At 43.5% G+C, this 20,491-nt stretch overlaps 1 protein-coding gene across 7 annotated transcripts in view; it reads right to left on the minus strand.

The window, feature by feature from the left end:
• The window catches only part of ADAT2 (adenosine deaminase tRNA specific 2), a 107,695-nt gene that overhangs the window by 28,541 nt on the left and 58,663 nt on the right, over positions 1–20,491 (minus strand). For 4 of the 7 annotated variants that reach the window (XR_009558764.1, XR_009558763.1, XR_009558762.1 and 1 more), the window contains one exon: positions 17,697–17,853. The gene's annotated coding sequence lies outside the window, so the exon portion shown is untranslated. Of the gene's footprint in view, positions 1–6,503; positions 6,594–17,696; positions 17,854–19,923; positions 20,086–20,491 lie in introns of all 7 variants that reach the window. The other 3 variants (XR_009558760.1, XR_009558761.1, XR_009558759.1) reach the window with 3 other exon arrangements.

A 20,491-nucleotide genomic window follows, 5' to 3' on the forward strand; every position in this document is an offset into this window, starting at 1 on the left:
ACTACATGAGTGACTGCTTTTGACTCTTCTGCCTGTGTCTTTCGATAGATATTTATCTCCATGTTTCTAACAAAGGTTTAAACTTTTTTTCTTGATATTCACATTTTTTTTTTTCTATTGACTATCTACTCTGGGCAATGAGGAATTAGGCCTCTTACACTTACAGCCCCTAATCTTCCAGACATTGTCTATCTCCTAGCATCCTAATCTAGTTTTATTACACTGTTATTAATTAAATAGATATTCAGTGTTCACATTTTATGACAAATAAAAACTCCTTTCTCAGTTCTAAAAATTTGTTGACATCTGTTAGCAATTGTCTTCTCCTCTCCCCAAAACCAGCTTTTTAAATGGAAAAGGAAAAAACTGTATCTTAATTACAACCAGTCTTGAAAAAATAAACATGAGGATGATATATCATATAGTTTACTGACATACGTAAATATATACATATGACAGTGTTAATATACACATCTATGCTTAAATCTTGGCTTTGCCACTTACTAGCTGTATGGCTTTGGAAAAGATACTTAACTTTTCTGATGCTCAGTTTTTCTCATTTGATAAATAATAATACTGCCTGCCTTGCATGGTCGTAGTTTGAAATGAAAATGATGTGTATAAAATGACAATAATGTATTTAGAACGTACTAATGGCTCAAACCAGGAAATCAGTATATATCAATAGTTGATTTTATTAACATAAATATCAGTTATAATTTTAAGTTACTTTGTATAAATATATGATATGAAAATCTGAGACTACCATGTTTCAAGTCAAACAGTGCAAAAGGAGATCAGGAAACTACTAAGAAATTTTTTTGCCTATTTCCTGGTGGAGATATGACTTAATTAGAGTGAAACTGGCCATTTTATTTCAAAGTGTAGGTAATTTGGAGGTATAAATAGCTAGCACTGCCCCTAGTATAGTCCAGATGGTCTTATCAGATCTTATCAAGTTTCTTGTACATTAAGAAACTGAGTTTAATGAGCCAACAACACCCTAAAACAGGCTTGCAATAAACTCAGCAAACGTACTGGCAGCCCTCCAAGTGTGTGAAAAACAATCTCCTCCCCTCCTGTGACAAAGAAGGCGATCTTGACTCCAGAGCCTTACTTACCTTTGGCAGACAGGTGAGTGGTCCTTGGAAGGGCTGTTGTAAAAATGTTTTTGAAACCCAATACCTTAAAGCAGCGGAGAGACTTGGGCATTATTTTTTTCATCTGGGGACAAAAGATACAAAGAAGAGTCTTCCCTCCCTTAAACCACTGGCTTGAGAAAGGAAATGAAGAATAGACATTGGTGGGGAGATGGGAAGAAAGAGTTGGCAGAGGGCAGAGGAGGGCTTTTCTGAGGAAGGAAGGAAAGAAGCAATAGAAGGAGGAAGGGAGGGAGGGAGGGAGGAAGCGTGGGTAGGGAAATGTCCTCTCTTGATTCTCAGTGTCTGATCCATCTCCCTCACGGATGTCTCATTCCTCCCACAGACCAGAGCAAGCAAGGAGGCCCTTCCATCCTCCCAGTTCCATTAGAGTCCAAAATAAATCGATTATATTCAATAGGAAATTATTCCTTTAACCCTAACATAACTAATTCTGTCTATTCTACTAGACTCTGCACTCCTTAAGGGCATAGAACATAGCTAATGGTCTTCAAATCAACAATACTTACACTCTCTGGCACATAGTAGGTACTAAATAAACAAACATTTTCCTATTAAAACATTTTAGGGCCCATATGCTCTATTTTTTCTCTTGAAGTCCATTGTTTATCCTGGGGTGGAAAAAATTTTAGCTTATATGTTAATAATAAAATTTTCTATTTGGTCCTACATAATAAAAAGATGAGTTAAAAGCCCATTTTCTATAAAAAACTTGGGTCTTCCGCTGATGAATGGGTGTCTGCTGGTGGATAGAGAGATGTCCTTAGCTGAGATTGACTTTTTGAAGCGGTGATGGCAATACCTACCCTCAGAGAGGCAGGTGAGTTCAGGGAGTATGATTACTGTGGAATATCATTCAGGAAGTCATTGAACTCTTATTCTAAATAGTGAAAACATTAAATAAAGGAAAGATCAAGGTACCTCATTGAATTTCAGAGTTTTGATGATATGTAAAACAAATAACTATAAAGCTAAATTTACTTTGGCTTGTTACTCCTTTAAGGAGAGGAGAACCTGAAAGTATTTTTAAATAAGTAAATATTGAGTTAGGTTTGGAAAAGAATTATTAGAATTGTAATAAAGTTCCCCATTTTGACTTTTTCCTATTTGGATATTGGTCAACGAAGTAGAGTTCATAACAGAAATCTAAGTAGGGATTAATCTGCACCTGCCTCTACCTCCAGAACTATAGTGGTTTTATTTACATGATTGCCTCTAGGGAATTAAGAATAGATGTTAAAGAGAACTTTTAAGACCAGGATGGGAGAATAAGTTTGCCCAACACCTATGGGTAAGATAAGGATGTCCCAGCTGGGGGAATAGTGAAATCACCCTAAGGTAGGAGAGAATCAAATGACGTGAGTTTTGGGGGATACTCAGTGAAGTCAGGATGAGTCATGTAGTGCCTTCATTCATCTTCTGGTATTAGTCTTGGGTAAGTTACTCTGAGTCCTCAAAGGAGTGCTGTCACATTGAAGGTTCAGACTACATATAAGATACTAGACAAAGATCTCAGGTTACTGAGAAGCAGTGTCATCCAAGGTTGGGCTGAGAAAGCTTAGTCCAGGAGTTGAGACATAACCATCCTCCATCTTCAGAGGTCCTTGTGGAGATTAGAGTGAAACGTCAAACACGAAGTAGCAGCAGATGGGGACAAAGACACAAACAGAGGTAGTTGTAGAAGCAACATCCACTGAACGAAGCCACCAAGCACCAAGACTGCAGGAAAAATTTAATGACTACCAGGGAGAGTGAGAATCCATCCCATCAGGGGAAGGAGAGAAGATAATGAGGAATCAATGCCTTAATAACTTTACTAGGTGGGTACTTAGATGCAAAGGTTAAGGTAACAATAGTCTCATTAGCTGTCTACAATGCTAAAGTAACCAAGAAGAACAAGAGTTACGTCTATTTACTTAATCACATATGTTAAGTTTCTCAACAAATTATGTGCCAAGCACTGTGCTATGTGCTGTGTATAAAACACTTAGAAAAACAGACAAGGTTCCTGCCCTCCTTGAGCTTACAGTCTTGGGCTTAAATATCCCTTATTAACAGTGCTGCTGGTTTTATTGCGGCAGACAACCCAAGTTCTTCTGCAGTTTTAAGATTCACCCGTTATGAAAAAGGTAAAGAGAAGTTAACGAAATGGCCACAAAGAGACCTATATGGTGATTTTACCACCAACCTGAAGATACACTTGCTTTAAAACTGGAGTAACTTGAATTAGAAGAAAACATACTACTACTAAATGTAATACTATATCACTTCTAAAAAGGAACTGGTTTAAGTGGTAATGTCCTTGTGTAGACTGGAAATGGAAATTCACTAGAACTCCAATCCTAATTGCACTTGGAAAATATCTGCAGCCTCCTAGAGTTGGAAAGTCATGACCTAGTATGAGAGAAAACCCAGTCTCTTGCTTCTCTTGCTCCTCTGTTTATTTACTCACTCGTGTAGCAAATATTGATTGAGTACCTGCTACATGCCAGGCACAGTTGTAAGCACTTGAGATGCAGCGATGAACAAGACACAAATCCCTCACTCTCATGACATTTAAATTCTAGTGGGTAGGAAAGACAAGAGAAAATAAGAAAAAGTAAATAAATAAAGTTCCAGTAGTGGTAAGTGCAAAGAAGCAGCAGCAGCAGAACAGGAGGTAGCGACGGGGGAATGGAAAGAAGTTAGAGACAGAGAAGCAGGAAGGGGGTGGGAGGATGGGGACTCTATTACCCAGAGCTGCCCAGGAAGGCCTCCTTGAACAGATGCCTGAAGGTAGCGAGGGAGTGAGCCATGCGAAGATCCAGAATTACGGGCGTGTGAAGCCTGAAGCAGAACCGGTGTAGCCAAAGCAGAGTGAGGACAGAACGGTAGGAAATCTCATGACAGGGGCTAGATCCTACTGGACGGCGTAGATTTTACTGAGGCATTTTCATTTCTCCCTGTTTGTTTCTTCTGCTGTGTTGTGTTGTATTTTTTTAATGACGCGAAGCTGTTGGAGCGTGTCTGCGCTGGAGAGTGACAGCTCCTCTTTTTAGCTGCCAGGGCTTTCTCAATGGCACATTTTATGAGCACTTCTTCCAGACTGGGCTCTCTGTACATTTTGTGTGTTGCTGAAAGCGATCCTGGACACCCACAGCCCAGCTTCCCATCTCATGCAGGTAAGAACTTCCCTCAAAAGGGGCCATTCATTAGACTTTCTAATGAGGGTTCAAAAAGTTATGGGGGACGGAGGCATTTACAAAGATGGTGTGGCTAGAAGAGGAGGGAGGGAGCCCAGGTATCCCTGTCACCATGACAATGGGAAATCAGGGTGTGAGTGCCCGAGAGTAGTTTTCACCTATGTTTGTATTAACAGGGCTTCCTCCAGGACGCTTTACCTCAGTGAGTGGCAAGCCTGCTCTCCTGGCCACATCCAGGATATACTGGTGCTTTCTCATCCTGCGGGCACACTGTAGCTGGGAGTGGTGTAACAGGCCAGGTCCATTGAATGCAATAACAGTAGCTACTGTTACTGAGCTCCTATCAAATGCTAGTCACCGTGTACTTAAATATATGATCTCTAATTTTCACAACCATTCCCTAAGATATTATCTCTGTTTGATAGATGAGGACCCTGAAGTAGAGAGATGGCAGAACTCACCCAAGTTCACACAGAAGTGCCAATGCCAGGGTTTGAGCCCAGAACTGCCTGACTCTGAAACTTGAACTCTTTGCCTTCTACCATGCTGCCTCCAAATAGGTCAAATGACTAGAAAAAGAAGATTTCAGTTCGGAATTGTCATTGTAGATTGTTTCCACCAGTTTATTTTATTAGAACTCCAAATGGGTCAAATTTCATAATAATGAAATTCAAGAGAACCTCTGTGCCATTTTGTTATAGGGCAGCTGCCTTGGAATTTGTGTCATAACTTATTATGTTGGCTATTTTTGAAATAAGTAGACCTCAATTGAAAATGGGAGGATTTATCATATATAATTTTTAAATAAATAAATAATTTCATTTAATGAACTTCTTAGGGCCTGAAATTGCTTTATTCCATATAAATTTCATTAAAACACAGACCTATAGCTAAAGCAGAGAAGAGAGTATAATTTGAGTGTTATTTACAATTAAGGCTACTATTTTTCTGCTCACAGACTCTGGCTCAGGACTGCCTCACTTCTCCACCCACGGTTTTGTCAATTCCGTGAAATATTTTTTCCACTCTTTTTTAAAAATTTTATTTTATATTGGAATATAGTTGATTAATGTGTTAGTTTCAGGTGTACAACAAAGTGATTCAGTTATACATATATTTGTATATGTATATGTATTCTTTTTCAAATTCGTCTCCCATTTAGGTTATTACAGAATATTGAACAGAGTTCCCTGTGCTATACAGTAGGTCCTTGTTGGTTATCCATTTAAAATATAGCAGTGAGTACAAGTCAATCCTAAACTCCCAAGCTATCCCTGCCCCTCCACCCTTCCCACTGGTAACCATAAGTTCATTCTCTAAGTCTGTGAGTCTGTTTCTGTTTTGTAAGTAAGTTCATTTGTATCATTTTTTTTTAGATTTCGCATATAAGCGATATCATATGATATTTGTCTTTCTTTGTTTGACTTACTTCACTTACTATGATAATCTCCAGGCCCATCCATGTTGCTGCAAATGGCATTATGTCATTCTTTTCAATGGCTGAGTACTATTCCACTGTGTATACACCACATCTCTTTATCCATTCCTCTGTTGATGGACATTTAGGTTGCCTCCATGCCTTGGCTATTGTAAACAGTGCTGCAGTGAATATTGGGGTGCCTGTATCCTTTTAACATTGTGCTTCTCAGAGCATAACTATCTATCTCTCTCTTCTCTGTCTCTGTCTCTGTCTCTGTCTCTCTCTCTCTCTCTCACACACACACACACACACACACACACACTCACACACACACACACACACACACGTCTTCAACAGAGAAAGTTAACTCTCCATGGAAGATTTTTGGGGCAGAATAGGATGCATTTTTCTCAGACCAACAAAACAGACAGGGGCCAATTACCAGGTTCTAGATCTGGTGTCTCACTAAGTTCTTCATGTAGATAAATGCTGGGAAAATATTCTCCAGGTAAAGATTTTGCCTCAGTGGCTATAGACTTTGACCCTCACTAAACTAGTCCTCACACACCAGTGAGCACTGGGTGACAGAACTAGAATATTCAACTAGAAGAACTAAAATATTACAGTAGAAGGAACCTTGAAAATAACCTCATTCAACCTCCACGACAAATAGAAGAAGACACTAAGGTCTTGTATAAAGGGTTAGAGGGTGAAATGAGACTGGAACTCAGGTCTTCTTACCTTGAGGAAACTTCCTCAACACACCATATTTTCTTTCTCCATGTTTTCTTGTTGTTGAATTCTCCTGAAACTACTTATTCTTGTAAGAACCTGAATTAGGAAGAACACATCTATATGAAAATCGTCGTCCTACCAACACCCTGTGATTTCCCTGGATGGAGCTCATTTCTCGTTTCCCATCTTCCCAACTCAGTGATTGTAACTTTTTTCCTCTGAAATGCTGCAATGCCTGTGAACACTCACCTGTAGGGATTTCAGAATTCAGAACAAATCCTTGTTGAACAGGAAAAGAGATCAAGGGAACATTGCCTCTTCATGTGTAGAAATTTTATGGCATTTCTCCCAAGTGTGTAATATGTGTGTGGTTGTATTTTATGAAACTTTTATGAGAGCACTTCATTTCAGTTCTCCTGTTCCTTTTATGGTGGGCCTGATCCTATTATTTTTCTGTAACTGAAATTTTATTTTGAAATATTAAATTGTGATTATGAGAAAAGGTTCTTTATTCCAATGCACTCATGTACATGTAACTTCTTCTGACTTATGGGGAAGCAAGTCCCACATCAGAGCTTCAGCCCTGGCCCCATAATTTGCAAGCATCAAATGAAGCCTCATATTGCAATGCCAATTATAGTACCCAGGGATCTGCAGTATAATCGCCCAGTTACAAGGAAGGTAAAGAGGAGAGGAAATTACCATAATGGGCCACAGAATATACACAAGAGGATGCTCAGAGGCCTATATGGCAGATTTCACCACCATTCGAAAGATATGCTTGCGTTCCTCTGAAAATGTGCTCTCCGTGGTAGAGAAAGATGTTGTTGGCTCCGTCTCGGAGAAACTTGATCTTCAGCTTTTTTGGTAGCGATGGATTGGACTGAATTATTTATATTCTCTCATCTGAACTGTGAAATGGCCAACTAGGAGTTGGGAACGTTTTAGAAGCTGAACTTCAATGAACGAGTAGGTTGAAATATGGAAACATGGAAAGGGAGAGAGAAGAGCATTCCAAGAGGAGGAAAACGAGTGAGCAAAGGTGTAGAGACAGAAAGACCTGTTTAAAAAGCAGCACAGTCCCCTTGGGCTAAAGTGTGGGAGGACACATTTCTGGCCCACAGCCATTTGAACTGAGGCCCCCATTACCCAATGGAGCTTAGAGCCTGGCCTCTGGACCTTGATGAACAAGTTCATCTGAGGGGAAAGCTTTCTCTGATCCACCAAACATCTGTCCCTGGGCCAAGATTCCAGAAAGCCCTCTCTGAGGGATGAAAGAGACCTGGAACTCTTCCATTTTGATTCCTAGAATTTCTCCAATTGGCAGCAATCACAATTTCTTCTAGGATGATACCTAATAGAATATTGAACATAGGTGGCTCTTCCTCAAATCACTTGGAAATGGGCAAAGGATAACCCAATGTTTCTTATAAGAAATATTTGTTAAGTTCTTTAAATTCTTTTTTTTAATTATTCAACAATTATTGAGCACCTACTGAATATGGAGATAGAAAAATAAATGACACACTCCCTTCTTGGAAGTGTTGGAGATGACAATCAGATATATAATTTTAGGGAACTATGGAAAAATAAATGCTAGAGGAATGTGAATGAATCATGGGAGCGAGAGGAAGAGTGCTCACCCCACCTAGGTGGATGTAGGTGTTGAGGTCAGTGATGGGAACACCCACACTGAGTCATATGAGTAAACAGGATTTGACCAAGCAAATGGGGGCTGGAGTGAGAAAGAAACATGGGTGGGAGGGACAGGGTATTCCAGGCAGGAGGGATGGCAGGAAAGAGCGTGGTGTGAGTGGTGAGCATCAGACAGACAGAAGGTGCTGGAATGTAAAGCACCAAGTAGGATATAGTGTTTCCTATGGCTGCTGTGACCCACTGCTACAAACACAGTGGCTTAAAACAACATAAATTTATTCTCTTTACAGCTTTGGAGGTCAGAAATCCAAATTCAGTTTCACAGGGCTAATGTCTAGGTGTCGGCAGGGCTGATCCCTTCTGGAAGCTCTAGGAGAGAACCTGCTCCCTTGTCCTTTTTCATTGTCTGCTGTCGGTCTGCATTCCTTGGCTTTTGGCTCCTTCTTTGTCCATCTTCAAAGTGAATGACTCCAATCTCTGCTTCTGTCATCATATCGCCCTTCCCTGTGATTCTGCCTGTCCTCCCTTTTCCTTACTTCCTCGTTGACCTTCTTGCCTCCCTCTCATAAGGACCACTGTAAGTAGATCAGATCCACCCAGGTAATTTTAGGATAATCTCCCCATCTCAAGATTTAATTTAATCACAGCTGCAAAGTCCCTTTTTATAAGATAATATGGACAGGTTCCAGGGATTAGGATGTGAATATATTTGGGAGGCTATGATTCAGTCTGTCACATAGGGAAAAGCAGGAAATGAGTTTTAGGAAGCAAAAGGGAATCCAGAAAATGAGGGTGTTGTAAGCCACGGTAGGAGCTTGACTATAATCCTGTAGTCAGTGGGGAGCCATTGAAGGGTCATAAGCAGGGGAGAGATAGCACAGTAGAAGCTGGACTGAGGGGGAACTCGCTGGAAGCAGAGAAACCACCTGGGAAGCTCCTGTGAGAGTTGATAAGAAACACCGCTTATGCCTAAATATTAGACAAAGTGCTTCCCCATCCCCACATAAACCTATGGAGAAGATAAACAAACCTTATATGTGAATTTTTATAAATCCTTATTAGGGAGTTCTTTCAATTACCTTAGTTGGAACAACAAACCGGTACTTGATGATATGATTAATGATCAAACTGGGACACTTTTGAGATGGTCCTATTGATAACTACATAGGGACAACATGCTAAACCAGGACTGCCCCTGGCTAACAGGGCATATGGTCGCCCTATGTTTGGAGAAGGCACACTGGCCAGAAATGGCTTGAATCAGTGCTGGTTTGAGGTGTTAGAGAGGCCTCCTGACTGATTCAGTCAAAAAAAAGGCAAAGGCAATTAATCGAACTGCAGTAATTTTTCCTGGGATTATGACCTCACAATACAACTGTTGCATGGTGTTATAAACAAGTGTTTGAAAGATTACTTTTAAATGAATATATTAAGTGATTACATAGTGAGGATTACAATACACAGTTGAAAAACCCCCAGCTGTTTGATGGGTTCTTGTGACTTTAGAAACTGTTTCCAGAGACAGAATCACATTTGGATTCTAAAATGCTGTGTCTCAAACAACACAGAATTGACCATGATTTGCTCTAGAAAACCATCTTAATTCTACGCTCCAGTGAGGAAGGAAACCCTGGTGTCAAAACTGCACGTGAGGAGTTTGAATAAAACTCTTTCAGAAAACATGAGTGAGGATGTTGATTTCTAAATTAATATCTTTATAGCTTAAGTGCTATTTTAAATATACACGTGTAGCTAAATTAATAATTTAAATATAGACATTTGACTGTTGATTAAATTTGCCCCCCTCAAAAATCGTTGAGTCTGAGAGATTATCTCCCAGTTGAAAATCCAGGGGGCTCTATTTTAAATGCTGTGCCTTCTAGTCTGACATATGCAGTATTTTGAGATTAAACACTGTAGGATTTGTTAGGTAAGATGTAGGGTGAGGGAGAAGGATAGTCAGCTGGATGGGTGGTGGTATCACCAACTGAACTAATCAATGGCAGAGACATTTGTTTACAGGGATAGGGTGGGCAAAAGTATACTAGAAGTTCATCGTTGGCAGTGTTGAGTTTGAGATGCCTGTTAGGGCATGCAGAAGATTCTTGGATATGGAATTGGTTAAGGACACAGGAAAGTTTATTTGCATTGGAACCACAGAGGCAAGACAGCCACGGAAAACTACAATAAAAAAGAAGAAGCATAGAGATCAAGCATGATGATACCAGAGAGGCTAGATGACCATAGGGTTTTATGTTTGGGGAAGTTAATAAAATAGACCCGGAATGTGTGGCCTTGGGGTTTCTAATAGCACCGGTCTAAAGGGACTCCTATAGACATGAGCTAATACTCCACTGTAGTCAAACCTGGTAAAGCCAGCATGAGGCATCTGGTAGCCTGGGGCATGGTGAGACCAAAAGGGGTCAGGGTGAGACTAAAAGCAGTCAGGGGCCGTATCTGTAGGGTTGAAGCCAGATCAGGGACATATGACTTTTGGTTTCTTGGCTCTCAAAATTGAGGTGTGAAGGAAGAAATGGGGGGCGCGCACACACACACACACACACAAACAAGAGAGAGAGAGAAAGGGAGAAGAGAGAGCAAGTGTAATTATTGTCACAGACAGAACATTTGTCCCCCCCAAAATTCATATGTTGAATCCCTAACCCCTAATGTGATGGCATTAGGAGATTAGGAGGTGGGGCATTGGGAAGGTAATGAGGTTTAGATGAAGTCATGAGGGTGGAGCCCCAATGATGGGATTAGTGCCCTTATAAGAAGACTCACCAGAGCCTCCTCTCTCCTCCATGTGATGATATAGCGAGAAGGCAAAGGTGGCCATTTGCAAGCCAGGGAAGAGAGCACTTATCAAGAAATGAATCTGCCAGCACCTTGATCTCACACTTCCCAACCGCCAGAACCCTGAGAAATAAGTGCTGTTGTTGTTTTTTTATGGCAGCCAGGGCAGACTAAGATAATTATACCTCAGGAATTGTTTGACTAGAGGGATTGTCATTCTGCCTTTTCAGTGTGTTGGGGCATCCCAGTTGCTAAAGAATGGGGACAGGAGCTTGGGGTTACCAGGAGCTACCATGGGTCTACATCCCATACTCACACTTCACCATCTGTGAGACTCATTGTGATCAGAGGTGAGCATCACGATCCCCCCCAACCCCTTCTTGCTACCCAGAGTAAGGGAAGAGCCTGCTTCTTGCCCTTCCTGACTGGTCAGAACCGTATGAGTTCCAAGACCTTGTTATGGAATGACTCTCCCTGAGCACTGCCATGAGGTCGCTGGCCCTCCAGACAGGCACAAGCATCCTCTCTTTCCACAAACATCTGTTCTGTTGGGCCTCCAAGTGGGAGGGTGGGCGCTTGGTGGCTGCCTGGCTCAGAAAGTGCCCATTATGAGCAATGGATCATCTTGCATTCCATTAAGCATGTGATTACAGCCAGATGCTGTGGTGATGGGCATACAACAACTCCCTATAATAACCGTAATTACGATCCTGGTGTTTCTTCAGCTCAACATAACTCTGAACTTCTTAAGTCAGAAGAAATTTGAAAAAATTGCTTCTTAGAGGCTGCAATCAAATGGAGAAGGAGAACTTTCTTTATAAAGGGGGAACATTCCTCCCTGACATTTTGGCTTATGCACAGCTTTGCCCTGACAGTGGCATGGTTCTGGAGTCCAGAATGAGCACAGCTCTGGCTCCACACGCCTACTCTTATTTCTCTGCTTCCCTGTGCTTTGCTCTGCCTGGTTCCTTCTCAGCTGCTTCTCCTGGCTGGAAAGGAAAACAAGCACCTGCCTGCCCGTCAGCTCCCATGCCCCCCACTGTGGGAGTTTGCCAAGTGGAGCACCTCCCCTGCCCACTCGGGTGAAGATCTTGGAATACCCAGGGAGAGGGGTCGTTTGACGCTGAAATTGGCTGTGTGCTGTGATGACTAACAGCCACCTGGGCCTGCCATTCTCATGGATCCATCTATTTGTGGAACACGGAGCTGTTTAGGGGATATTTGTGCACACGCGAAGTCTTTACTTGCAGGAGCACATTTAAAGGAGCTGGAAACCCAGTCTGTGAAATATGTTGCCTTCGTTTTCTAGGGTTGCCATAACAAAATACCGCTCACTGGGTGGCTTCGGTAAGGCATTTATTGTCTCACAGTTCTGAAGGCTAGAAGCCGGAGATCAAGGTTTCGGCAGGAGTAGTTCCTTCCAAGGGCTGTGAGGGAGGGATCTGCTCCAGGCCGCCTTCCTTGGCTTGTAGATGAATGTCTTCTCCCTGGATTATCTTCACATTGTTTTCCCTCTATGCATGTCTTTCCCTTCACATGTTTTTTTGTTTTTAAGGACACCAGTCAGATTGGATTAGGGGCTCACCCTTCTTCAATATTTTAACTCCAATCATTTTAACTAATTACATCTGCAACAATACCATCTCCAAGTAAGGTCACATTCTGAGGTACTGGAGGTCACATTGTGAGAACATCAACGTATGAATTTGCGGGAGGACATAAATTCAACCTATAACATGCAGTGTGAGCCTACCATGTGCCCGGCACTGTGCTGAATTCAGAGGATACACTTGAACAAGAGGGCAGTTTCTACCCTCCCAGAGCTTGGCAGGAATACAGACAGTAAAGGGGAAAATTACACAATAAAGTGATCAATAGATAAAGTGATCAACACTGCAATAGGGCCCTAGGAGGGGCCACGGGAAATCACAGGAGGAGCTCCAACCCAGCTTAGGAGCCTGGGGAAGGCAGTCCCCGAGGAGGTGAGGCTGAGGCTGAGGTCTGGAGGATGATAGGAGCTCACCAGGGAAAGGTGGGGCAGAGCAGAGAGATATGCCAGGTGGATGTGACTAAAAGAGCCGAGGTCCAGAGGGGAGAAGGACTGTGGCCTACAGAGAGAACTAAAAGAAATTCCGCAGGGTTGAAGTATAGCGTGTGAGGGTGTTTCCTGGGGGTTAAAGAGACGAGGAAAAGGAGGACCAAGACAATGGTGGAAAGAAAATGATGCAGGGCCTTGTAAGCCCCCTGAGGATACTTGCATATAGACCTGAGGGAACTTGGGAGCCACTGAAGAATGCCATTTAGGGAACGACCCAATCAGACTTAAGATTTAGAAACACCCCACTGGCTGCTGTCTGGCGAGGGGGGGAACAGGAAAGAAGACCACTATGAGGGACATTTCTGTGGCCCAGGAGAGAGGTGACTGTAGCTTGAACGAGGACAGTGGCAGGAGATGGACGTTTTGATGCCCACTCGTCCTTCACATCCCAGCCCAGGCTCCTGGGATCTCACAGGGCCTCCACCCTCTCCCACCTGCCACTTCCCTTGTTTGTGTGAAGGCTTGATACCAATCTCTCTTCTATCATTTTATTTTTGAAATACTCACATGGAATTTACCATGTGCCAGGCACTGAGTGCATTAGAAATTGTAATTCATGTAGGTGTCAAAAAGTAACCATGAAGCAGATGCTATTATTATCCCCATTTTACACAGGGAGACAAAAAGACCTTGTCAAGGGTCACAGAGCTAATGGTGGCAGCACCGGCCCACGACCTCTGGCTTCAGAGTCCACACTCTTAACCATGACCCTACCCTCTATCCTACAAGCAGGCGTCGCTTCGTCATCCCACCCAGCAGAACGCCAGGCGTGCAACAGGCCCTTAATAAATGCTTGTTGAATGAATGTTGGCGACGATCAGATGTGTATGGTGGGTGACAGAGGTTGGGGGGCAGGTGTCAAAGGTGACTTCCAGGACTTTCAGCTTGGGTGGGAGGTGAGGCTATTCACTGAGCTGAGGATCATGAAGGCGGAAGCTGTTACAGGGGCTGTGGAGGGAAAGCGACTGGGACATCCTGATGGGACACGGCGCTTCTTCCACCCCGGGCATCTGGAGCCTTGGGGCCCCCCTCAATAGTTTCGTATCACCGCTGCCTTGGTGAGAATAACATCAATCTGAAACTTTTTCGGCCTTACCCCATAACAGCTGAATAACAGCTATTAGCTTTGGACTCTAGGCATTTTTATGAGATCTTAGTTCCAGGGCTTGAGGTTTGGCAAAAAGAGCATATTATTCACACACAAAACAACTACATTAAAATAGCATTAAGAGTCTGGTTTACACTGACAAAACATAGGAAATTCAGAATTATGGGGAAAAGCCTGTCCTGAGTTCACCCTCACCACTAGCCTGGTGTGGCTCCTTCTGCATTGAGGGTGGAGAGAAAGGTCCCCACTGAGCGGAAGGAGCACTGGGGAAATACGAGGCAGCCCAGGTGAGGGTGGAAGGAGGTGGAGGAAGGGCCATTACAGCAAGGACCATGGTCCCGGGGCCAGGCCCACTCCCTGGAGCCTGTATGGTGATGCAGGCAGGAAGCGCCGGCCCTGGAGGTCACAGCCCAATCCCGGGGCCAGGAAAACATGTCAGCACCCGCCTCTGGCTCCTCTGGGCTAGAGGCCTCCTTCAATGAGACATTCACATCTTTGCCCCATGGGGAGGAAGCCTTATATTTCCATCCCTCTGCTGAACTTGGACACAGGAGAACTCACAGGCAGATACATTGCTTCCCCACCTAATTCTCATCTTTTCAAGGAATTGAGGAGGAAGAAACTCAATAATGGGTGAACAAAAAGTGTTGGCTGTGTTTCCACACGGAAGCGTGGCTGGGTATAGCCCTGGGGGACCACTCTGTTAAGTAAGTTTGAGAATTTAAATAATCTTGATTTGGGGTTGCATTGAGAGTTGGGGAGAGAAGTAAGGAAAAGAAATTCCCTCCTCTTGGCCAAAAAAGACCTTTCTCTATTTGAGAGGAGGTGGAACCATTTGTCACTCACTTACTTGCTTGCTTTATTTATTTATTTATCTATCTATCTCTCTATCCGTCCAGGTTTATTGAGGTATAATTGACAAACAAAATTGTAAGATATTTAAAGTGTACAACATGATGATTTCCCATATATATTCACTGTGAAAAGATTTCCTCTGTGGAGTTAATTACCACGTTCATCACCTCACATAGTTATCTTTTTTGTGTGCGTGAGAACACTTTAGTTCTACTCTCTTGGCAAATTTCAATTATATGATACAGTGTTATCAATAATAGTCACCATGTTATACATTAGGTCCTCAGACCTTATTCATCTTATAACTGACAGTTTGTAGAATTGGTTCTTCGGATGTACTTTGGGAAGAAATTTCTGTAATTCTAGGATTCACCAGGGCATTTTGGGTAAGAACTTCCCCCAAGCTTTTGAAAATAAAGTGTAATCCAAGAGCTCGAAAATGAGTCCGGTTGGTTTTAAATATGGTGAGTTACCCCATTTAACCAATTTTAAAATGACAAAATACAGTCCTTGGAGAAGCTGCCATGGTCTAGCCTAAAGTGACAGGGGTGGCAGGGATAGTGAGACACCCTTCCATATACAAGAACCCCAAAGGGATTTTGTAAAATAAAAATAAAATGTGATGTTAATTCCACCAAGTTATTGCCCTCTTCCAATAGCTTTTGAATTTCATTAAACTGTTCATCCTCCCAGTTTCTCAGCGATTAATCAATCTCTTTTCTCTGCCCTACAATTACTATTCACCAGAATAATAACCAAATGGATGGGCTCATTTAACCCTTACAGTAATCCTATGAGGTAGCTACTCTTGTTATCCCCACTGATAATGTAACGATGTTATTTATCACTGTGATCTGTAATGATGTTAGGGTATTGACCAAGGTCACACATAGTGGTGGAGCTGGAGTTGGAACCCCACGTTCCAATTAAGCTGGCACTTAGCCATCCATCCCTCCCCAGACCTGAGTTGCCTGTTAAAACCAGCTGGGAGACATCCAGAGCCATAGAGCTCATGACTCTTCCAGAAGTTCTCATCTTAGCTTGAGAAACCCTTTTCTCTATTAACCAAATGAGGGATAGAAAAAGCAATTGTGCTCATTTCTAAATTGTTCAAAGTGACTTTAAAAATCATGTCTTCTTGAAAGCACATTGAAGGCCCATTTCATTTACCTTTCTTCTCAAATGGGAAAATTGAGAGGGTTTTATGCTACCAGCTCAAAAGCTGAGCTGGGGATAAAAGTGCAGGAAGACTCAGGCTTAGCAAATGACCTGGCATCAGGACTTCCCTAGTGGTGCAGTGGGTAAGACTCCACACTCCTGATTTATGGGGCCCTGGTTCGATCCCCGGTCGGGGAACTAGATTCCGCATGCATGCCACAACTAAGAGTTTACAAGCCACAACCAAGAAGCCCGCATGCCGCAACTAAAAGATCCCACGTGCCGCCACTAAGATCCGGCGCAGCCTAAATAAATATTTTTTTAAAAAAAGGAAAGAAAAAAGAAAATGACCTGACATCACTTTTCCAATACACTATAAAATGTTAATAATTCTGAGTAATCTGACTGAAAATGCATTAAAGTACAGGACAGGAGGAGGCTGAGAGAAAGTCATTTTTTGTGCCCCTCCTGACCTGTCATTTAGCAAAGCAGGGACAACTTTGGCTCTGTCATGGAGTGCGGCTATTAAGATGTCACAGCCGTGATTCCGTGACACTCCATCAGAGGACACTGGTGGTACCTCCCTCTTTTCTGTTTGGAAGAAAGAGACAGGAGGAGTTGTTCAAATACTGGCTGCAGATGGGGTGTGGAGAGACAAGTATAAACACGGGCTAGAACAAGTTCAGAGAGACACACAGGACATGGTAACATCAGTAGAACCAGGCCTGTCAAAGCCAGTGACAGACAGCACATGGAAGATTTCTTGTGGAGCTCTAGATAATTCTGTTCCGGCTACAGTCTTTAGTTAAGAGTCCAGAAGGGCCTGTTAACTGTGACTTAACTTTAAGTTTGAATGAAAAGTACAAGTAGTTAACATGTTTCTTGGTAACACCTTTTGATAAAGGATGCATTTGTCTCTAGTTTTGTACTAAAAGTCTTTAGTTGGGACTCTCTTGACTTAAAACTCCTCTCTGGAGGTTGAATTTTGAGGCTTTTCCACCCTCCCCATCTCACGAGCCTGCTCCTAGCACACATACACACGCACATGTACACACATGTGCACAGCCCCGCCAATCCCGGGTGAGGGCTCACTCGACTGGGACGTGAGCTGCAGGCCTGCGCTCAGTATATCCCCACCAGACTGAAGCTGTGAGGCCCCAGTGGGACCAACGCAGGAGGTCTGAGCCAGTCGTACTCCCTACCTCCCAGGAAATCTCTCTTTTTAATCATGCCCATGGGTTGTTTTCTACTTGAGCTGTGAGGACTCAGTGAGAAGAAAATGGTAGAAGGAAGAAATGCTTGGGTATCAGAAACAGGGGTGTTGAGAAATGAAAATGAAGTATAGGGTTTCACTGACCCTTTCTCTTTCCCCTTTGCTGCCTTTTTGTAGTTCAAAATCCCACAGGTGTGAACATGGTAAAAATATGTATCCTTGTTTTATCACACCATTAAATAACACCTCACTCTGAGACAGGTTGTTATGAAACCTGAAGGTGCAGAAAGTCAGGTGGAGGATGGGGGGACACACCTGCTCTATGAAGTCTCTGGGTTCATCCCCCGACACTTGGCATCCTGGTGAAGGACGAGGCCGTCACTGCATGACCAGCTGGCTTCTGGAGATGACGAAACCCATGCAAACATTTCGATTCCACGGAAACCACAGGAAGGCAGGCTGGTCTCTGAGCCTGGGAGAGAGAATGGAGAGCAGGGTTGGTTCGGCCCCACAACCGCCTTCCTGTGTTGTCACTTCACACACCCCGCCAAGGTTTTGTCTTTGGAAACACTGAAGAGAAAGTGTGTGCGGCTCTTGTAAAAGCTGTTTGACTAGGGTCGGTTGGCTTTGCTGCTGCCCAGAGGCAGGAGGAAGGATGAGGTGAGTGACCTCATTATTCGCTGGCTCTGCTGCAGTGCTGGATGGCTTCACAGGGTCTGTCCTGGGCTGGGAGGTCGGCAGAGACCCCCGAAATCCTGCACCCTGTGATTCACAGGAGTAAGTGCCCTTCTTCACGTCCCGCTGTCAAGGACCATGGACACGTTGTCATTACTGGAAAGGTTGAGACCATTCTGATTGGCTACAGTCACATTGCGTGTTTTAAATTTTAGTCGGTAGACAAACAAGACTTTGTTGTTTCTTTCAGGCAACAAACTACATTTCTGAAGATGACAGCAGGCCCATTTAATAGGAGACCCAGGTGGCTTCTGATATCAGTTAACAGCATTGAAAAATTTTTGCAAAGGGGGGAAAAAAGTCACAATTTTTTACTTTCAGGTAACTGAAAATATGATTACAAAGTACCCTTGCCTGTCCCTCTCCCTACTACCTCTACATCAAAGGATAAAGTTACTTTTCTAGAAAAGGACATGAGCAAGGGCAAATTCACACATAGGATGCCTGTGAACATGCCAGCACCCAAATGTGCTGAGGAGTGAGGACGGAGGTGGAGGGACAGGCTGATGAGAAGGGCTTCCTCAGGGCAGGAGCTGCAAATCGGCTTTAGAGGAGACAGGAGAGCACGGCCAGCTGAGCGAGCGATTTCCAAGGTGACAGGGATGGGAGGAAGCAAATGGATGCAGAAAAGTCTCTGGGATATAAGAGAATTGTACTTTTTCGTTTGTCCAAAAGCAAGTGATGGGGCTTCCCTGGTGGCGCAGTGGTTGAGTGTCCACCTGCTGATGCAGGGGACGCGGGTTCGTGCCCCAGTCCGGGAGGATCCCACATGCCACGGAGCAGCTGGGCCCGTAAGCCATGGCCGCTGAGCCTGCGCGTCCGGAGCCTGTGCTCCGCCACGGGAGAGGCCACAGCAGTGAGAGGCCCGTGTACCGCAAAAAACAAAAACAAAAGCAAGTGATGTAAATCCAGCGGGAAATGCAGATTTATGACATTTGGGACAATCGTTCAGAAGAAATTTTATTTTCCTAGTTTAGTTTGTTGTTGTCGTTCTGACTCTCAAAACATGACTCTCACTTTGCAGCTAGTGCAGGTGTGGTCACTGAGTCCACACATATGGAGTCAGCCACCCCTCCATGCCAGGCCCGTTTCTCGGGGCTGCCCGGGGGGCCTTGAAAAACATCGGCAATGTCCCTGCTGCTGTTGAGCTCGCTCTCTTGCCTGGGAGACGGGCAGATGGCAAGTGGATAAACAGAGATCCAGTCTCAGAGTGAGAAGAAAAATAAAACGCTCATGTGATAAGTGATGGAGAGGGAGTAGCGGTTGATAGGGTAGTTGGGAAAGACCTCTCGGAGGTTGGGACATTTGGTCAGGGAACTGAATAAATGTCAAGAAGCCGCAGCCAGTCTTGCAGAGTGAAACGTGCATTCCAGGCACAGAGAACAGAAAGTGCGACAGCCCTGAGGAAATGAGATTGGTGCTCTAGGAACAGAAAGAAGGCCAGGGCGGCTGAGAAGGAGAGGGATTGGGCAGGACAGTGACAGGAGAGGAGGTGGGAGGTATGGACCAGATCAGAGGGGCCTTGGAACTCAAGCAAGGAATTTGACTTTATTGTTATAGGTAATAGGAAAGCAAGGCAGTGATTTGATTTAGGTAGAGTAGGATTATAATTCAGTATATGAATTAGACGCTAGCAGGCAATCCCAGAAGCTTTCAGAGCACTGGGGACGTGGGTGAATGGATGACTAACCAGGGATCAGAGGTGTCCTTGGGGTCTATAAAGTGGACAGATCCACACAGGATTTTTTTTGGACCTTATAAGAGACTCTAGTACCTTACACAGATACATTTTCACAAGTATGCGTACTGTACCAGGAGCATCTGAATGACATGCATACTCCATTTCCTAAGCGTGTGTGGTCACGAATGATATCCAAATTTAAAAGACAATGAATTCTACAGACTGCATCTAGCATTCGCAGTGGCTCTTCTAAGATTCCACGTCTGGCGAGCATGCTGCAAACACAATCTGAAAAGGAGAGGAGGAAATCTCAGCTCTGGTTCCAAACCAGCCGCCATCCTCAGGAAGCCCCCAGGACCCTCGGGAAGAACCAATCTGTCTGTTATCATCACTGTGACAGATCAGAATCATGGGTATCTTGTCATCATTTCATGGCCAAGATTTTGTCTCCAGACTCTAGCTCACTCCTTTCTGACAACACGTTGAAAGTGAAATACGCCTCCCCACCCCTCTTCTTTCCTTTTAAAATTTATGAATTTTGCAGTTTTGTTAAAATTAAAAGTTGCTTGAGATTTTCAGAATGAGATATCCCTTCACCCATCAGCATGTAGATGGCAAGATTTAAGGGGGTGGAAAAATATTAAATGTAGATCATCTTGGAACATACAGAATGAGATATAACATTTTTAGAGAA

Source organism: Globicephala melas, chromosome 14, assembly GCF_963455315.2.
Source record: "Globicephala melas chromosome 14, mGloMel1.2, whole genome shotgun sequence".
NCBI lineage: Eukaryota > Metazoa > Chordata > Mammalia > Artiodactyla > Delphinidae > Globicephala > Globicephala melas.